The 17,253-nt window shown below is 40.5% G+C and overlaps 1 protein-coding gene across 2 annotated transcripts in view; it reads right to left on the bottom strand.

The window, feature by feature from the left end:
* LOC106954978 (ras-GEF domain-containing family member 1C) overlaps positions 1-4,700 on the bottom strand; it is a 28,286-nt gene extending 23,586 nt beyond the window's left edge. For both annotated transcript variants that reach the window (XM_015044867.1, XM_015044869.1), the window contains exon 1: positions 4,342-4,700. The gene's annotated coding sequence lies outside the window, so the exon portion shown is untranslated. The remainder of the gene's footprint in view (positions 1-4,341) is intronic.
* Positions 4,701-17,253: the final 12,553 nt, after the last annotated feature.

Raw genomic sequence — 17,253 nt, 5'->3', positions numbered from 1 at the left:
TCTGTAAATTTTTGGTGATGTGTCAATTTTCAAAAAAAAAAGAAAAATAAAAAAAAAAAAAAAAAAAAAAAAAAAAAAAATATATATATATATATATATATATATATATATATATATATATATATATATATATATATTTGCTATCTTTACAGCTATTATAAACTGATAAAACAGACGGGGGAGTGCTTGCATACTCAGTTGTTATTAGGTTCAGTAGGTTTTGATTTGGAATATTTAGCATTAAATGGTGGAACACCTGAGCTAATAAAAATGCTACAAATCTATAGATAATTTCATTCCTATGAGCTTCTACTGATTGAAATAACCTAAATGCTTACTGCAGTGGTTTACTGAGCACAACAGGGACCTAGTAAGCTTCAATTGCTTTGGTGACCCCTCTAAATCCACAGGGATTGACCGCCAATAGCTGCACATAAGACAGCATGCACGGAGGTGAGTGCAGCTCTGGAGAGCACAGGCTGTTTCCATGGAGTCAAAGCTCCTATTGGGAGGTAATTAGATGCCTGTTGTGTCTCTACTATGATGCCCCCTCCTCTCTCTTTGTGTTTCCCCAGAATCCCTTGTTTGCCCTCCGTCTTTCTCTCTCCTTCTCTTTGCGTCTCTCGTGACAGAACAATTCCAGAGGCAAAGTCCATCTGCCGCGACCCGTCGGCGAGATCAGTCGTCCCTGTGTCAGAGGCAAAGCTGTCATGGAGCCAAAGCCCATTTGAAGGCCTGTCAGAGGCACAAGCCATCACAGTGTTGGGTCTCTTACTCTGTCAACCTTTGTACAACTTCACAAGCGTTGTGGTGAGAGAGCGAAAATGAAAAAAAAATACACGAGGAAAAGGTAAATGATGCAAAATCATCATTTACCTTTGAGGTAAATGAACTGCGACAAGTTATGTTTCAGCACTTCCATGTTAAAGATAACCAGCCTCATAAAAATATTAATTTATGACACAACACTAAACATTAATGGCTGTTGTGATTGTTGAATATATTTACATTAAGGTCGAAAGCAAAATAGTTGCTGCTTTGGTAAAGTCACCCCATTTCCCTAAACTTGCATCACAAAACACACTGGGACGTCCTTTGGTTTGAGCATCAAAATATCAGAGGTCTTGCCAAATGTTACTGGGATGGTGATAAAATTAGAGATCAGCTAGCAGAGAAGACCTAAAAACACACTTTTGGTGCACAAGCCGCTCCGGAGGGGAAAGGACTCACTCAGTGTCAGGTATTTTTAGTATCAATAAGGTGTTTAAAAATACATTTAGAGGAAGCACAAAAACACTGCTAGATGGCTTTTTACAGTCACAGACATCTCTGTTCATCTATTTCCAGCTGTGAGAGAATACGATTTTCAGAAGACAACAGGAAGGCTGGATGTTATCCAACAAAGTTGCGCTGTTTTATGCTTTCCAGCTCTCAGCCTCTTTCTGTCATCAAACATACTGGACTTAGGAACTTCGGCGTTAAGGTACGGAGCTTCACTCTATAAAATACCCATAGACACTACTGTTTTAGTAATGCTAGCTCACTAATCACTAGTATAAGATGTTAAAGCCGATTTAAGATGTCAATACTGTAAAAATGTTTTATGTTATAAAACTTTAGTAGGGCTATGTCAGGGTTTCCCCCAGAAAACTTGCTAAGCCCGGTGCTCGGGGCACTAGGACAGTCATCTAGCCGGCCACCATGTTTTTGAGTTAAAAAATGTTTAAAGTTGACAGGAAATTTGAAAATATTACTTGATAGTTATACATTTTCGGAAGACTGGAAAATTAATACTTAAACACCAACTATAAAGTCTTAAAAAAGGCAATAATTAAAAAAACCCTAAGACAAATTAACAATGCAAAGCCTGGTGGGAGGACAAGTAAAGCCTGGTGGCCCGCCAGGCTTATAATACACTGAGGGAAACCCTGTATGTATTTATAGTGACTGCTCTCTCTCACTTAGTATGACATCATTTCTATTCTTAAGAAACAAATTTAGTAATTACTAAGGCAAGCTGGAAAAAATATATTTTAATGCTGTTATTATATCTTCTTAATACTGTAGCTCTTAAAGACACAGTTAAAAAAAAATCTAAAATCTGAATTGAAAGCCATCATGCTTTCAGAGCAGAACAGTGAGATGTTTTTTTTTTGGAAAACACAAAACTCCTTCCCCATACAGACACAGCTATAAACCCCCTGATGACAATAAAACTGTCATCTCTACCAGACAAACGGCTTCTAGGTTCACCTCCACATTAATCTGCCCTAAAGTGATCTTCAAAGATTGGCCTCACTCTCCAAAAAAACGTTCCTCTGTCACACCCTCACCCACCGGGCCGCTCTCATCCCCTGCAGACCCAACTGCTGCCTGTTACCTGCTGCGTTCTTGTTACCGCTGACTTCTGACCGACCCCTGCTTCCAGTGGCTCGTACCTGCATGACTCCCTGTCTTCAGCACCGCCGGAGCAAGCTGTCTCTTTTAATTCATGTCTGTTCTTGCTGCTTAGGGAAGCAGGCTTTCATGGTCGGAGCGCAGACAAGGTCAACTGAAGCGGTGAACCCAGAAGAGCCCGAACAAAGAGCTGCTTGATCACTGGAGAGCAGAAGACGACGACGATGCGACAAGAGCGGGGCCTGATTTAATTTTAATCATCCCAAACAAGCATCACATGTAATTCTGTTCAGTGTTATTTATGTACTACCAAAACACTCTAAACGGGCCCTCAAACAGCAAGAAGACATGGTGCAGAGACTTCGGCTGTGGGTGTGTATTGCAAGTTCCAACAGCAGAAGTAACATTAGGAGCAATCTGGATAAAAAAAAAAAAAAAAAAAAAAAACGTTTCCACCTGACTCTTCTTTGGACATAGCTGCTTTTATTTTCATTCACTTTGCAGTAAGCTGTGAAAGGCAGATGATAAACGCTCTATAAGCTGCTGCTGCATCACCGGGTGATGAAAAGGCTGAGATCCTCCAGTAGAGCATGCAGAGGAGGAATGCACACGACTCCTAGAACAGAGACGCGTGCAGCACCCGCTTAGTGCATCATGTCCCCTTGTTAGCATGTGTGTCCTTTGCAGATTTCCCAGTAAATAAACACAGAGTTGAAACTTCACTCTCATGTGAACCAAGCAACCGTGCATCTCTTGTTTCAGAAGGAGACGATGCATTCAACAGCGATGCTCAACTGGTGGTCCCTGGGTCACACTGAGGCACAGCTCAGTCCATCTGCACAGGAAGAGTTAAATTATTAACACCTCCCACAATCTGAAACCTGAGTCGCACCCCGCCTAAGACAGGGTCAATGACAGCAATGCCTCGGTCAATCAGCAATCAGAGTGAGTGCAAGTCAAGCATCTTAACCCAGATGCTGCCATACGCGAGCATAAGAAACATGCAGCTCAGCAAAAAGGTCTTGTTTATCAGATCAGTATCATACAATAAGCCACAGACCAGAAGCTTCAGACCAAAGCTTTACTATATTGGCAGATCTCTGCTCTATCGGATCTTAAAGTTTTGGTACAGTTGTTTTGCAACTTAAGTGCAGAGAGTGTGTTACTTAGTGAAGCATTTGCTTTAAGTTTGTGTCTCATGTAGTAAGATAAAAAAAACACTATTTCTATTACCAATACTGCTTTCTGTTTTGGTAAGGCAAGCAATTAACCTGTGCTATTTTGCTAATTATATTTAGTATTTCCTCAGTTTTTTTTTCTTACCTTAATGATGAATTCTGAAGACTGGTGGGGTTGACATTAATGCCAATAAGATAAAAAATAATGGTGTTATTACGTGTATTTTTACTCATAATAATTTGGCAGCAGGGCGCACAAACAGCCCCATACCGTCTCCATACATTTTAATTTACAAATAAGAATAAATAAAGATAGAATTATGCTTTGTACAATGTGAACCCAGACCTGAATCCCCAGCAGAATAACATGCGACATCTGTTGAACTTGTGTATTTCGGCTATGTTGTTTTTGTGGTCAGTCATGCTGTTTGTTCTTATATAAATGTATTAGAGGTAGAAGACACGATGACTCGCTGGATCCTCTCCTTTACACAGGCTTGCACGCCGCTGACTCACGGTTCACCGTGTTTTTTTTTCCACGGTAGTAAAGTGATGCAAGGCGCGCCACATTATTTACAGCAGAATGACTGATGAGCTCATGCTCATAGTGTGTCTAGTAAAGTTTCGGTCGCGAAAACACGGCGATTCATCCACAATGTTACCACCTCATAAACACATGCACTAATACACAACACAGGCTGTGGGCGTGAGCGCAATCTTAATATGCTAATATGGTTAGTTGTTGGCGCTCTCCCAGTATACTCACCACAGTACTAAACTGGGATCCCCATCCCCGATCCGACTTGTATCCAAAGTAAAAATCAGTAGATCTGCCGTGACAGATATCCCCAAATTAATCGGTGATCGATGAGTTTATTCAGCTGGCATGAGTGGGAGAAGTAGAGTCCAGAAACACCGCCGCCGGCTTGATAAAAGTGCAGCAAATGACAGCTGGTAAGAGGTCCTGGTTCTGGACGGATTTGATCAGCGGACAGGGACAGATGCTCTGAACCCGGGCACAGCGCGTCCCTGACGGAGAGCTGACCCTCCCGTTCTGCGCCACGGAGACACGGAGGACTGTAAGGTGCACCCGTACGTCCTCTAAGCCAAGTGGGGAAAGCACAGCGGAGGAGAGGGAGGACTACTCACACAGGCGTCAAGCTGCTGAAATTATACTGCTTCCTCTTTAGATTTTCAAAATAAAATACCAAAATTCCTAAAAGAGCAGACGATTTTGTGGAGAAATAATGTAGCCTGCGGCTTTTATCGAGTAAGCGTCAGAAGGACCAGTTCATGAGCTGGGTGACTGAGGAGTTTTCTTTCTTTTTTCTGTGGCTATCCTCGAAGATGAAGAAAAGTGAGACAGTAAGGCCGCATTTATTTTTTCGGACATCCTCACTAAAAATGTTTCACAATATTCTGGTACAGCTGCTACTGAGCCTGGAAGCGATACATCCTGTCACTATAACGCCATACAGTCCCTCTGAAAAGTATTCACCCCCTTTTAAATGTTTTAAAAATAATATTATAATTGCACCGTTATTATTTTTTAATAATAATATAATAGGTTCAGAAATACTGAACCTAATTTCTACTGCAATAGGATTTGACTTTTGGCTAAGTGGTGTATATTGTTTTTCTTTTTTGTTGCTGTTTTTTGTTTTTTTTCCCCCAAGTCTTATGTCAAGACTTTTGATTTAAACCATTGCTGGATATTGAGGATCAGCTGAACCTCCTCTTAAGTCAAGGTGTCAACATCAAAATCACATTGGATAAATAAGTAAATGTAAACATCATTAATCACAACTGTAGTAATCAATATTTGATTTAGTTTCACAAGTAGTGGGAATAATTGTTGCGATCATATCTTGCTAAACATTTTTGTATAGAATTTTGTGTAAACAGTGTGAAACAGTGACGCTGGTTTATTTTTGCAGGGCTATAGCAAGAATTGTATATAGGCAATTCCTAAAAGAGTAGATAGAAACAGCAGATATTTGTAGATGAAGTAAGGCTTGCAGAGGCTGTTTGCTCTGACTTTACGGCCTTAAGCCTGAATGAAGTTGTTTCCACCATATCTCTGTCTGACCCAAAAAAGAGAAAGTATGCATAAAATAGTAGATTGGCAACAAGTTAGGTTTAATAATAACTTTTTAAAAAGTGGTGAATAAATGGGACAGATTTTTGTTCTTACAGTAGTCAAACAATAAATGAACACCCTGTCCATGTTTACTTTGGGACTTCTGGCATTTAAGATGCAGGAATATGGAGTATTTCCCCTGATTACCCGAAAAGGTTGTCCAGATTGGCAATCAGAAGGAGAAATTTTATAATGTCTATTGGTCTGCAGCTGGTTTGGAATCAGTCCAAGCCTGTGTGCTTTTATTTTGAAGGTAGCCAATATTTTCGGTAGCATAGTGTAGTTTCTTTGGTTGATAACATTATTCCACCGTGATAGAACATAGTATTTTATGTTGTAAAGAAAATAAAATAAAATACTGCATGATTTAATAACATACAACCCCTATCAAAGAGAGAAAAAAAATTGATCCTATAATCATAAAAGTTCTTTCATTTGCCAATGAGACATCTCTTTACTTAATGAGGTTTTAAAGCAAATTACAGGACTAAATTGGCCTTATTATAACATTTGGTCTGAGGCAAATCTCTATTACTCCAGCCTGATTGACAACCTCTAACCAAGATCCCTGAAAGATCAGGGCATAGCTGAATATGGAAATGAACCTCTGACATTCATACCATTTTCCATTTAAACCTGAATAAATTAACATTATTAAGACAAGCTCATAAACAACAAATGGGATTGTGCAAACCTCCTGGAGCTTGTCTACAGATAAAATATCTCCATTTGTGTTATCTTTGCTTCCATTGTCTTACACAGTTTTTCCCAGGTTGCATGCTGTAATTAATTAGAGATAGGGGGCCTGGTGGCGGGGGAGAAGGGGGTGTAAGAAATATGTTGGGAAAAGAGAGACAGGGGTAAATGGATGGATTTACACACATAAAAAGGGTATAAAATGCAGAGCTACTGTTTCTGCAGCTTTTGCACTTGCTGATGAGTCTTATAAATGAGGGGAGGGGATAGGCCTGACATTGCCCTAAAGGACAAAGATAAATCTTAGCTTCTTTCACAGACTACTCTCACACCTACATATAGAGCCAGATGCTCTGCAGAGAGAGGTGAAAATGAACTAACATGTACACATGGTGTTTGAAACACAGCATCTTTTCAGTGTTGCATGAGCCAATTATACTTAAGCAACTAAAAAATAAATGGTTTTATTTTGTGATCTTGGGTATAATTTTTCAATTATGGTTTGATTTAGAAATGTGTTTTAAATTAAGAATTTAAAATTAATTCCTTTTGCTAAATGACAGTCTTGATTTAGTGCCTAAAAAGCAAAGGTACGCACAACATGTTGACCCTCAGGTCTCCAAAGGCTACAGTAGATCTGCAGCCAGCTTGTTACTACTTCTTTCCAGTAACAAGCTGAGAAAATAAAGCAGAAATTATACAGAATGCCCAGCAGTCAGCCAACACAGATGGGCCAAAAGTAAATAATCTGATGACTTGCAGTCAGGTAAAATAGATTAATTTAGAAGTTGCCGGTCTTGAGAGGCTTCATGTCAGGTGAACGCGTGAACGAATGCGGGGAAGTTTATTGGAGATACAGAAAAAAGAAAAGAGTGGCGTGAGCGCTCGTATCCAAAGATCCTCTGCAAGAAATGTGGGTGAGAACGGTGGATAGGTAACATATTGCCCACAAAGAACAGCTGCTGTGGAAGCAGTTTTTACCCCATGGTGATGAAACAGTTGTAATGTTGGATTTAAAGTTGTTTTCCCAACTCAAAGCAGAAGTATGAGCACAAGTCACAGTCCATGCCACAGCTACGGACTTGAGCAGGGAGTCAGAAGCCAGACCATTATGTTCACGTTTACCAGACAAAAACAGTTTCATTTAGCTACGGCGTTTGATTGCAGGTACAACAAACACTTATCCGAACTGGTTCAGAGTTGAAAATATCTCCCAGAAATTTCTGAGTTTTGAATCACAGCTTTTGTCCGAAGCACTAAAAGAACGCTGTGATAATTCAGACACACAGACTAAGCTTGCGACAGAAAGCCTTTAAAATCCTGGGTTGGGTGCACAGTTTGTGAAAACTTCAAGCTCGTGCAGTGTGTGTGGAAATGCATGCGCTACCATGACAGATCTGAAAAGAATGCTTCTCCTTGCGTTAAACCAGCTCAACCATCTCTAACAATCTCTCAATTTACAAGAACAAAAATGTGTCCACTCAATTTTAGCAGAACCAGCAAACGTTTGTTATCACGTTCCGTCTTACTTTTTATTCTTCTAAATCAGCAAAAGGGTAACGTCTAACTTCGCATGATTACTATGTGATTATATGTGGTAGTGCAGAATGTCTTTTCAGATCCCACAAGAACACTTACTCTGTGAAGCAAATCATATTCTCAAAAAAAAAAAAAATGCATGAGAAAAACCACAAACACCCATCTAACCCCCGCTAAACCTCCCCAAAAAATGAAGGCTCACATTTTTTCATTGAATAAATCACATATTATTCAGGATTGGTTGGAAATTGGTCTTCCTCGTTCTGTAGAATAATGCATAACAAGCACATAAAAAAGCATGACTGGTCATGTTATTTGTGAAGCCCCTATACCTGTAAGCTGTGAAATTGATGGTGTTTTTCCCAAATGGGAGGATTCCTGCAGTGTGACTGTACAAGCAGGCATTAACACGAAACGACAGCGTCATCTGTGTAGCTTCTGTCTCTCACAGACATCTGTTTGTTTTGTCTTGTCATGTTGCTCTTGTTGTTCTTCCTCTTGTGTGTTTTTTTTGTTCCTGGAAACCAAACCTCTGTTGGTGATTTCACAAAACGGGGTGTGGTTGTCGCTCCAAAATGTGAGAAAATGCCTTATTATGGGTCCCAAAGATACTGACAAAAGCAAGCAGAGGCATAAACGAGAACATTTAAATATTTCACATTGCCTCTGCCGATAGATCTCGCCTCGCAGCTTCACATCACCCAAGTGAAGGCATTAATGCATCCTCGCTGTAGCAGCTTGCAGACTAAGAAAGTTTTAAAGTTTGTTTGCCCTCCCCCCCCCCTTCCTCAGAATCTGCATGCTGTTAATAACACCTGCATTGCACCTTTAAGGGTAGCTGTTGCTTGGTGCCGCCATGAGAGCTCGACGTCACGCAGAGGTGGCGTTAATAAACCCAAAAGTCGCAAATCGACTATTGCGCTAGCAGTCGGTGTTCGTGAGATGTTATCTTCACACAAGCTGCAGCATTCAGATGTTTTAGAGGTGAGAAGAGGTTCATATTAAGACTTAGCTATGCAAACGCCGTTTCATGCCAAGGCCATTAATAGTTTGGCCAAAAACATCGAGGGTCGGGTAAATGTGGTTTGAAAATAAACGCAAGGCAGAACAAAGACTTTATTTCTGGGACACAGCCTCTTTTTTCTCTCTCTTTCTCTCTGCTGACGTATAGTAGTTCTTAAGATTTGCTGCTTCCCTTGTTTCAGTGTCTCCTTACTCCTCCCAGCTCATTGCCTTTCTTTCTTTTGCTTCTCTAACAACCCAGCTTCCCCAGCTCTCCTGCAGGGCCCGACGTGCCTTGCCAGCAGCACATTCATTACTCTTCTCTGTTCAGGCGTACCAAGACAATGTAAAATCACTTTGGCACCTGTTACAACTATAAATCACCTGTAAACGGGGTTATAACTTCTACTAAACAAATTAGGGCTTTGGTAGGACTCCACAAAGACATCAAGCTGTGCTGTGAGACATGTTTTTCTTTTTTTTCTTTTTTGTTTCCCAGCAGTTTAACAATGATAAATTTTAACCTGGTAAAGATGCTTTAAGAAGAAATTGCCATGCAGCTTGTGTATGTTTACAGCACGACTACAAAGAGAGAGAGAGAGAGAGAGGGAGAGAAAAACGAACAACAAAGGTTTCAGCGGTTCTGGTTGGGTTCTGAGAAATCTTAGTGACTGAGCTTTGGCTGTTCTAATGCGGTCCACTGCTTCTTGTGTAAAGTATATGCAAAAAATGTTGTTAGCTAGGGAGGGTGCACTTCCCCAGGCACCCCGGTGTCTCTGAAAAGCTCTTTCTGTATGCTGCCCGTCCTGTGACCTCTTCTTACAGAAGAAGAGTAAGAACAAAGTGAGATGACACACCAGGACGTCTCAGGAGGAAGGGGAGGGTTGTCTGATGCTCCCGGCAGTAGGCTTTTCTGAAAGGTAAAACGGGAAACTGGTAAAAAACCGAAGACAATGGCACAGGCTGAGAGTAGAAATACTCACAGTTTGGGAAAGTTATGGGCGGGGAGGGGATATTACAAATTAATGTGACATGAACACATTTTTGCAGCCATTACCATGATGCAGGTCATATCATTTGTTTGGTTTGGAGGAGGTTTCCTGCATGCTTTGCCCTCTGGTTATCAGCTTGAGACTTTCAAGCGAGTACAACAAATGACATTTTTGGATAGATGGAGGAATTTGAAACTAGTCGAGGTGGCCATTGTGAAAAGCAAACACACGAAACTCTACGCTACAGTAAAAAGTGCCTTTTGAAAGCATTTATCTACCTTTGGTCACATTCAAACATTACAACTTTTATTTTACTGCAAATTTTATAACAATAAAAATGAGTGCATAATGCCTAGTTCCGATTTTGCAGAACTGATTTCATGGCAGATGCGTTCCCACAGCATCATGCTTCCACCACCTTGTCGTGTAGTGATGTCCAAGTGTCAGTTTTCTGGCACATATGTATTCTACATGTAGATACCTTTTTTAGTTTTATTTTCATCTGTCGAGAGCACCTTCTTCTTTCCCAATGCTGTGCCCCCAACATGCCTGGTGGCATTTAAGGGGCACTGACCCGTCCAGTGTGTTCGTTTGTCTTCTTGTTGTTGTTTATTCACAATTAAATTCATATTACTAAAAAAAATACACATTGGTGAACTCTGACTGCACTGGATACCAGTGCTCTCCTCTCTTTTTAAAAGCATACATTCTTTTCCTCTATTTTTTCAGCTAAGAGATACTTTATATTAGTCTCTATCACATCATTAAAATAAAACTTTGCAGGTGGCCACAGACAAAATGTGGCCAAACACATTAGTCAATCTATAAAACAGATTAATGTAATATTAGAAAACAAATTTAAGAAAATCTTTGGCTTAATTTAAAAGACTTTGAGTCTCGCAAGGGAAGATTAGACAGAGAATCATTGTCTTACTCAGATGATTAAAGTAACTCGTCAACTTGTGAAGAGCTGCATCGTCAGATGACTAATAGAAAGTAAAGTAACCACAGACCACAGAACAGGCAGAACCAGTAGCACCAGGGCACAGCCTGCTTTTAAAACATCTTAGCAGTAATCGACTTGTATTGGTCTGTTTGGTGTGGTCTGAAATTATTGTAAAGTAATTTTTAACTGCCTGTGTGAACTAAAAAAAAAAGCACATGAACATCACCTGAACTGAAAAACGTCAGCAAATAGAGTTTAACCTAATTACAGGATAAAGTATTTAAAATCCAAAATTTAAAAGAAGGTCACACATGTTTGTTTTAGTGAAGAAAGGGACACAATTTTCTAGATTCTTTGGGTCGGTGTTCAGGATTTGTTTTCAGCCTATTATCAGCAGCCAGAGTGAGACTTGGTCTCTATCTTAAGTTTTATTGCCTTACTCATCCTTTGTTTTGATTAGATCGGCGTTGTTTCTGTTTCTCTTTAAACAAGTCTATTCTTAGTTATTTTATTTAGATCTTGTTATTTATTTCTTGGGTTCAGTTATTCTTTGTCTCGGTTAGATTTATGTTTCCCAGCTCCCCCATTCGTGTTTCCTTCTCCTTCCTCCCCAGTGCCGTCTCTATCTCTCCTTCTCCTTCATCCTCTCAGCTGCTCTCAGTTAGTAATCAGCCTTGGTCCATTGTTCCAGCGATCGCACTTGAATTATATAACCACTTTTTGTTCTCTCAGTCCTCACAGGTCCCTTCTGTTTGCTCCAACTTAGCCAGAGTAAACGGCTAACTCGGAGCCAACTTACCGCACTCTAAGTTTTAAGTTTTTTTATTTTCTTTTACTAAACTAAAACTATTTTTGTCATTTACCTCCTGGATTCCAGCTTGCATTCTGTTCCCCTTCATGCATGCATCATGACACTCTGCGGCTGAATCAAATCTGCAGCACTTCAAAAGGCCCACGGGTCACACTTTGATCCCCTCTGTGACAAACAGAAGTAAACTGGTACATTGTTTGGTTTTACTTAACACTTGCAAAGTTGGAGCTTCATGGAAATGGCAATTTTAATTGTTTTCAACTCAAAAGTTCATTTTCACACTGTTTTGTTTTCGTTCTGATGTTTTTCTTTCTCTTCCCTGTCATCCTGTGCATCAGATTAATAAACCAGCTGTAGTTAAATAGACATTAGGTGTGGCGAACAAAACCGTCACATGTGGGCACGAAATGCGCAATGAGGTATGTACAAGTGTTGGATAACAGGGAGCAGAGAAGAAAGCAAGAGAAGAGAAAAAAGAAAGGAGAAAGTGACTGCAGCTGCTTTTTAAAAGGACTCCTTTAGAAATTGCCTTGATGATTCATATTGACATCTTTAACCGTCCGCAGAGTGAGCGCGAGGTTCTGCGGGGGCGTTTTGAGAAAACTGCAGCCTTCTTGATTTCTCTCTCCTCACCTGCACATCCTGGCTATCACAGGAACCAGCAGTGACTGTGATAACAAGCATCTATTCACGGACTGATCCTCCCACTTGGTGCTTACCCCTGCTATTCTGTCAGGAGTGGACAGGATAATTAATGATGTTGTTGTCAGGTACGCCTGGACGTCAGTCGCACGCTGAGTTTTCAAGCGGGATCCATAATCCCTCTCATGTTTGCTGGGGATTGCCGGGTTGGAAGGGTCTGTGTGTGATCATCGCATACAGAGAGGATCCAGGCCTCAGCTGGTCTCGGTGGGATCAGCTGGGAGCAGGGGATTACATGGCATCATGCAAGGAAATGTACTGTCCACTCAAAGATAGAACTTCATCTAGTTTGTTTTCCCCTTCATTGTATAGGACAGCATGCATTGACACAATAAAATGATATTTCATGTATTTTATGCAGACGTCGATAACAGGTCTCTCTCACAAATGAGACAATGAGTCTCCAGAGATTTTTCTGCATAAACCAAGAATTGATAACAATAATCATAATAGCCACTTGAATTTTATAGCATATGGTCACATTGCGTTACAGCCACAATGTATCCTACGTAATGTATCTTGTGATATGTTGCAGTAAAACAGTAACAGTAATGAATTGTAAAGCAAAGGACACACGACATCCTTCAGAAGTCACCTAATTTGTATAATAAGTCAACCTGTTGGAACTCTAATCTGAGAATAATTAAACATGTTTCATAAAGGCCTCAGGGAACATTTAGCAAATAAACACAATCAAGAAGACCAAGGAACACAGCAGACAACTAAGAGATTCGGCAGCAAGCGGGGAAGGAGCATCGCATTAATTATAAGATGTTCTGGTAGCACCCATGATGGGGACGCAGGGGAAAGTGCTGTGGTCAGATAATTACAGAATTTAACTTTTTGACTTAAATTAAAAATTCTGTATTGAGGAAAACTATTCATCTCACTGTGTGTTTTTCAGTAGGGGAAGCTGTTAGAAAATGAAACTGTCAGAAAGTACGCAAGCAAAATTTCATTTATACAGCACGTTTCAAGAAAAAAAAAATTAGTTAAAAATAAGAAGAAAACACATTAAACATTGTGTATCACTGAGTATTGTTGCTTTGCGAAAGCAGTTTTTCAAAGGATGGGTTTGTACAGAGGCCGGTACAACGTGCTCTAGATCCTGCTGTTTCCAGTCTGTCCGGTATGGTGGTTTACCTTCTAGTGGAACGATGACAGAAAACATTCAATAAGATCTTCACTGCAGTGGTATAATCTGGAGCAATGCATATCCACATGACTAAATGGTTCAATCAAAGTCCAGACCTAAATTTGATAGAGAACCAGATTGGAAATATGATGTTCACTGAAACTCTTCATCCAGTCTCTTTGGGCTATTTTGAAAAATATAAAAGCCAAAATATTACCAGTCTCTTGAAGGGAAAAGCTGGTAGAATCATATTTCAAAATATCTGCAGCTAACTGCAGTGAAATTTGTGCAGACAAAGCATTAACTCAGGGGGAATGAATGGATGACACACATTTCTGATTGTATTTGCATCAGACTTTACTGGTCTCCTTTCCTTCTGTTTTACGACTATCAGCAACTTTTGTTGTAAAATATCGTAATGTAAAATAAAATAATGTTCACGTTTGTGGTTGTAGCACGTCAAAAGGTGAAGAAGTTAAAGGGGCTCAAATTCTTTAACAAGTGATCTAAATTCACAATTTTTGGGATAAAAAGGAGAGCGTGTGTATTCTCAGTTATCTTGAAGACACATATCAACTCTTTGATGTGTTGAATTTGATTTCTGTCAGCCTTCCTAATTAAATCAAACTGAGTTACAGATTTTACCTTTTACCAGTCTGCTTTGTCGCCATCTCTGTTGCTTCTTCTCTGCTGCTTGCTTGGAGAGTAAAGAAACTCTCCGGGTGCATTTTGCTGCTCTGACATGGCCGTGCCTGACACTTTCAGACATGTGTCAGGTCTTGTGTTGACATTGAAAAGGGAAGGGATACGGGCCTGACTGGCTCACCCAAGGTCACTGTGACGATTTAGGAATCCATGTTGACAGCTTTGGTCCGGGCATTGTGCGTCTCCCAAGGCTGCGGAGCCCAATGCGCGTACGCACTGGGGAAAACACTCACTCCAAAGATTCCTCCGTCTAACATCAAATACGAGGAGCATCCGGAGTTTGTTTGAAACAAACGCCTGTCTGTGCGTTTTGTAGCAGAGTGAGCGACAGAGTAAACAAAAAGCCTTGCAATAAAACAGAGCCCTCTTTTTCTCATAATCTCACCGAAACAGCAGGGCGCCTGTGTCAAAAAGCTGCAGCAGCCCTTTGAACTGTACACGAAGGTATTTTGTGAACGATTAGTGGCTTATGAAATTATAGTTGTCAAATATCAGGTGGTTCCAAAAAGCATTCAGTCTCTCTTCCTCTTACCAAACTTATAGAAACACTGGTGGGGTGTATGTGCAGTGGATCCCTGGTATTCTAAAGTATTCATGGATTTTAGCTACTTGTGGATGGATGTGGTCTCTACACTCCAGTCACAAATACTTGACACCCTCTCTAAAAATACTTATAGGTGCTTATTTTAAAAGCTCAAACATCAAGTATACCTTGATGAGCACGGAGCATTGCTTCCCAGCTACCCAAGCTGCATTTCTTTCAACATTTTAGATATCATCTATAAGAAAATAAGCAAACAGGCACAATTTCCACACAGAAATTGAAGCTACGTTCCACAGAAAAATCTGTGAATACTAAAGTGGAAACAGGCAGCCGTCTTCTGTATACATTTGTGCAAATATGCATCATTTTTTTGCTCTATAGAAATTGAACAAAAACCCACATCTAATTCAAACTTTGCGTTTTCTAAAAAATGTTGAAATTGCATGTGTTCTCAGTCTGATTGGGGGCTTCGTATTTGTGCAGTTGTTGCCTTGCAAAAAGAAGGTTGTGGGTTTGAATCCTCAGCTGCGTCTTTCTGCGTGAAGTTTGCATGTTGTCCCTGTGCATGCGTGGGTTCTCTCCAGGTGTTACGGTTTCCTCCCACTGTCCAAAAACATTTAGTACAGCCTTTTTGTTTCATAAGAAAAAAACAGAGGAACAGCTGACCATAAGTTGTTTACAAAATATGTTTTTCTTTTTTTCTTCTTCTAGCCAGTTTTATAGATAGGCACCAAGGTGTGTTTGAAGTCCTCCTGAGCAGTGGTGACAGATCGCCCTTCACTTTTTCCTCCCTTTAATACACCAAGCAACTTTTTAACCTATTCATTTTCGTCTCATATTTATTTACGTGTCTCAGCTCGAGACCTTCCAAATCAATTTTTCTGACTAAGCTACCAAGAAAATGTATTTATTATCAGAATGTTCTTCAAATATTCAATCCATCTCAGAAAAAAATTTACACTTCTTCCTGACTTTGGGGAAAATTACTTGACATTCGTTTTAAAATTTGGACAAATATCCCTCATGTCACAGTTTTTTTTTCTTCTTTCGGATGGTGATGACTTTGTTTAATCTGTTTTCAGTTTCTGTCTTCTTCTTCTTGTTCTTCTCACTTCTTCTCACTTAGATGCTGCTGGGAGGGATGTAGGAGTGATTGACTCTGCTGGATGTTAGTTTTCCCACCTCTCCCGTTGCCAGGGTGACAGATGGACCTTTCTCTGCTGAAACACTCGGCTTCCATCTTTGTCACCTCAGATTGGTGAGTGTGTGTGTGAGATAGAGCGGGGCTGGCGCCTGAGACTTCCCATGACAGATGACGGAGGTACAGACAAACAAAGAGACGTTTGTGTTTGAAGCGGCGACGGCGTCGTGTAGTCAATCACACGATTGACTACACCAATCTTACACTCCACCCTTTGACCGGGATTGAGGCTCACACAAAAAAGCGGGACATTGCCTGTGAGGGCCTGTCTGCGATTCACAATGGAGATAGTACCTTTTTTTCCCACCCTTGTTCAGCGTTTTCTTTCTTTTTTTTTTTTTGTCTGTCTGCTTAGTCAAACACGTCTGAAAGGTCTTTGATATAAAACCAAGAGGAGCAAGCTAAAATCTGCCCGGAGGCTACTTTCCCTGCTAAAAGTGGATCTCGTTTTACTTCAGCCTCCCCTTGCTTCATTTCCTCCGAAAGCCTCTCTCTTTGTCACTGAGTATCAGCTCCGATAATGTTGCTATTAGTACAGATCATCACTCACGCTGGCTCTGCCCATGGCACAACTGGGCCACCGCCAAGTGAAATAAATGACATCATTCATCGTGCTTGTTGCCCATCCAGTCCCGCTTTGAGGCTGGGACATCATTAGAGCTGAAGCCACGCCATCATCGTCCTGCAGCCAGTTCCTCTGAGGAGGCCCTGACATCATCCATCTGAGTCAATTATTACAATTGCTGCTGCCTCATAATCTGCTTTACAGTCTTGAGTACAAGTCCGAATCACTTCGGCGCTAACGTATTCATCGATCACACCGAACCAGGTGTGAAGTGTGACGCACTCCTTTTTCTTTCTTTTTTTTTTTTTCTCAGTTTCACAGGTGCATTCAGACTGTCTCACCTGCGTGTGGGAACCTGTCATTCCTGCTTTCCTTTCTGCATGCTTAAAGTGCTCAAACTTCAAAATCCACTCTTGGTTTTGAAGCAACTTTAGGCTAATTAACGAGACTAATAAAATGGCCGACTCCCAACTACCAGCGTTTTGACAGGATTTGACAGGATGTTCCAAGTGGATTGAAAATCTGCCAAATACAACGGAAATTTATGCATTTTCCTTTCCAGTACGTCTATGTGATAATTAATAGTTGGTTCAGGAAGACGAGCAACATGGCCCCGATTCTCTAGCCAGGACGAAAAAAAAAAAAAAAAAAAAAAAAAAAAAAAAAAATCCCCAGGGAGCACAAGTGGGATTTTTAAAAA

This window comes from Poecilia latipinna, unplaced genomic scaffold (assembly GCF_001443285.1).
Source record: "Poecilia latipinna isolate Pla-1442-1.1 unplaced genomic scaffold, P_latipinna-1.0 Scaffold694, whole genome shotgun sequence".
Taxonomy (NCBI): domain Eukaryota; kingdom Metazoa; phylum Chordata; class Actinopteri; order Cyprinodontiformes; family Poeciliidae; genus Poecilia; species Poecilia latipinna.
Note: the sequence above shows the minus strand (reverse complement) of the source record. Positions and strands in the feature narration are given on the sequence as shown.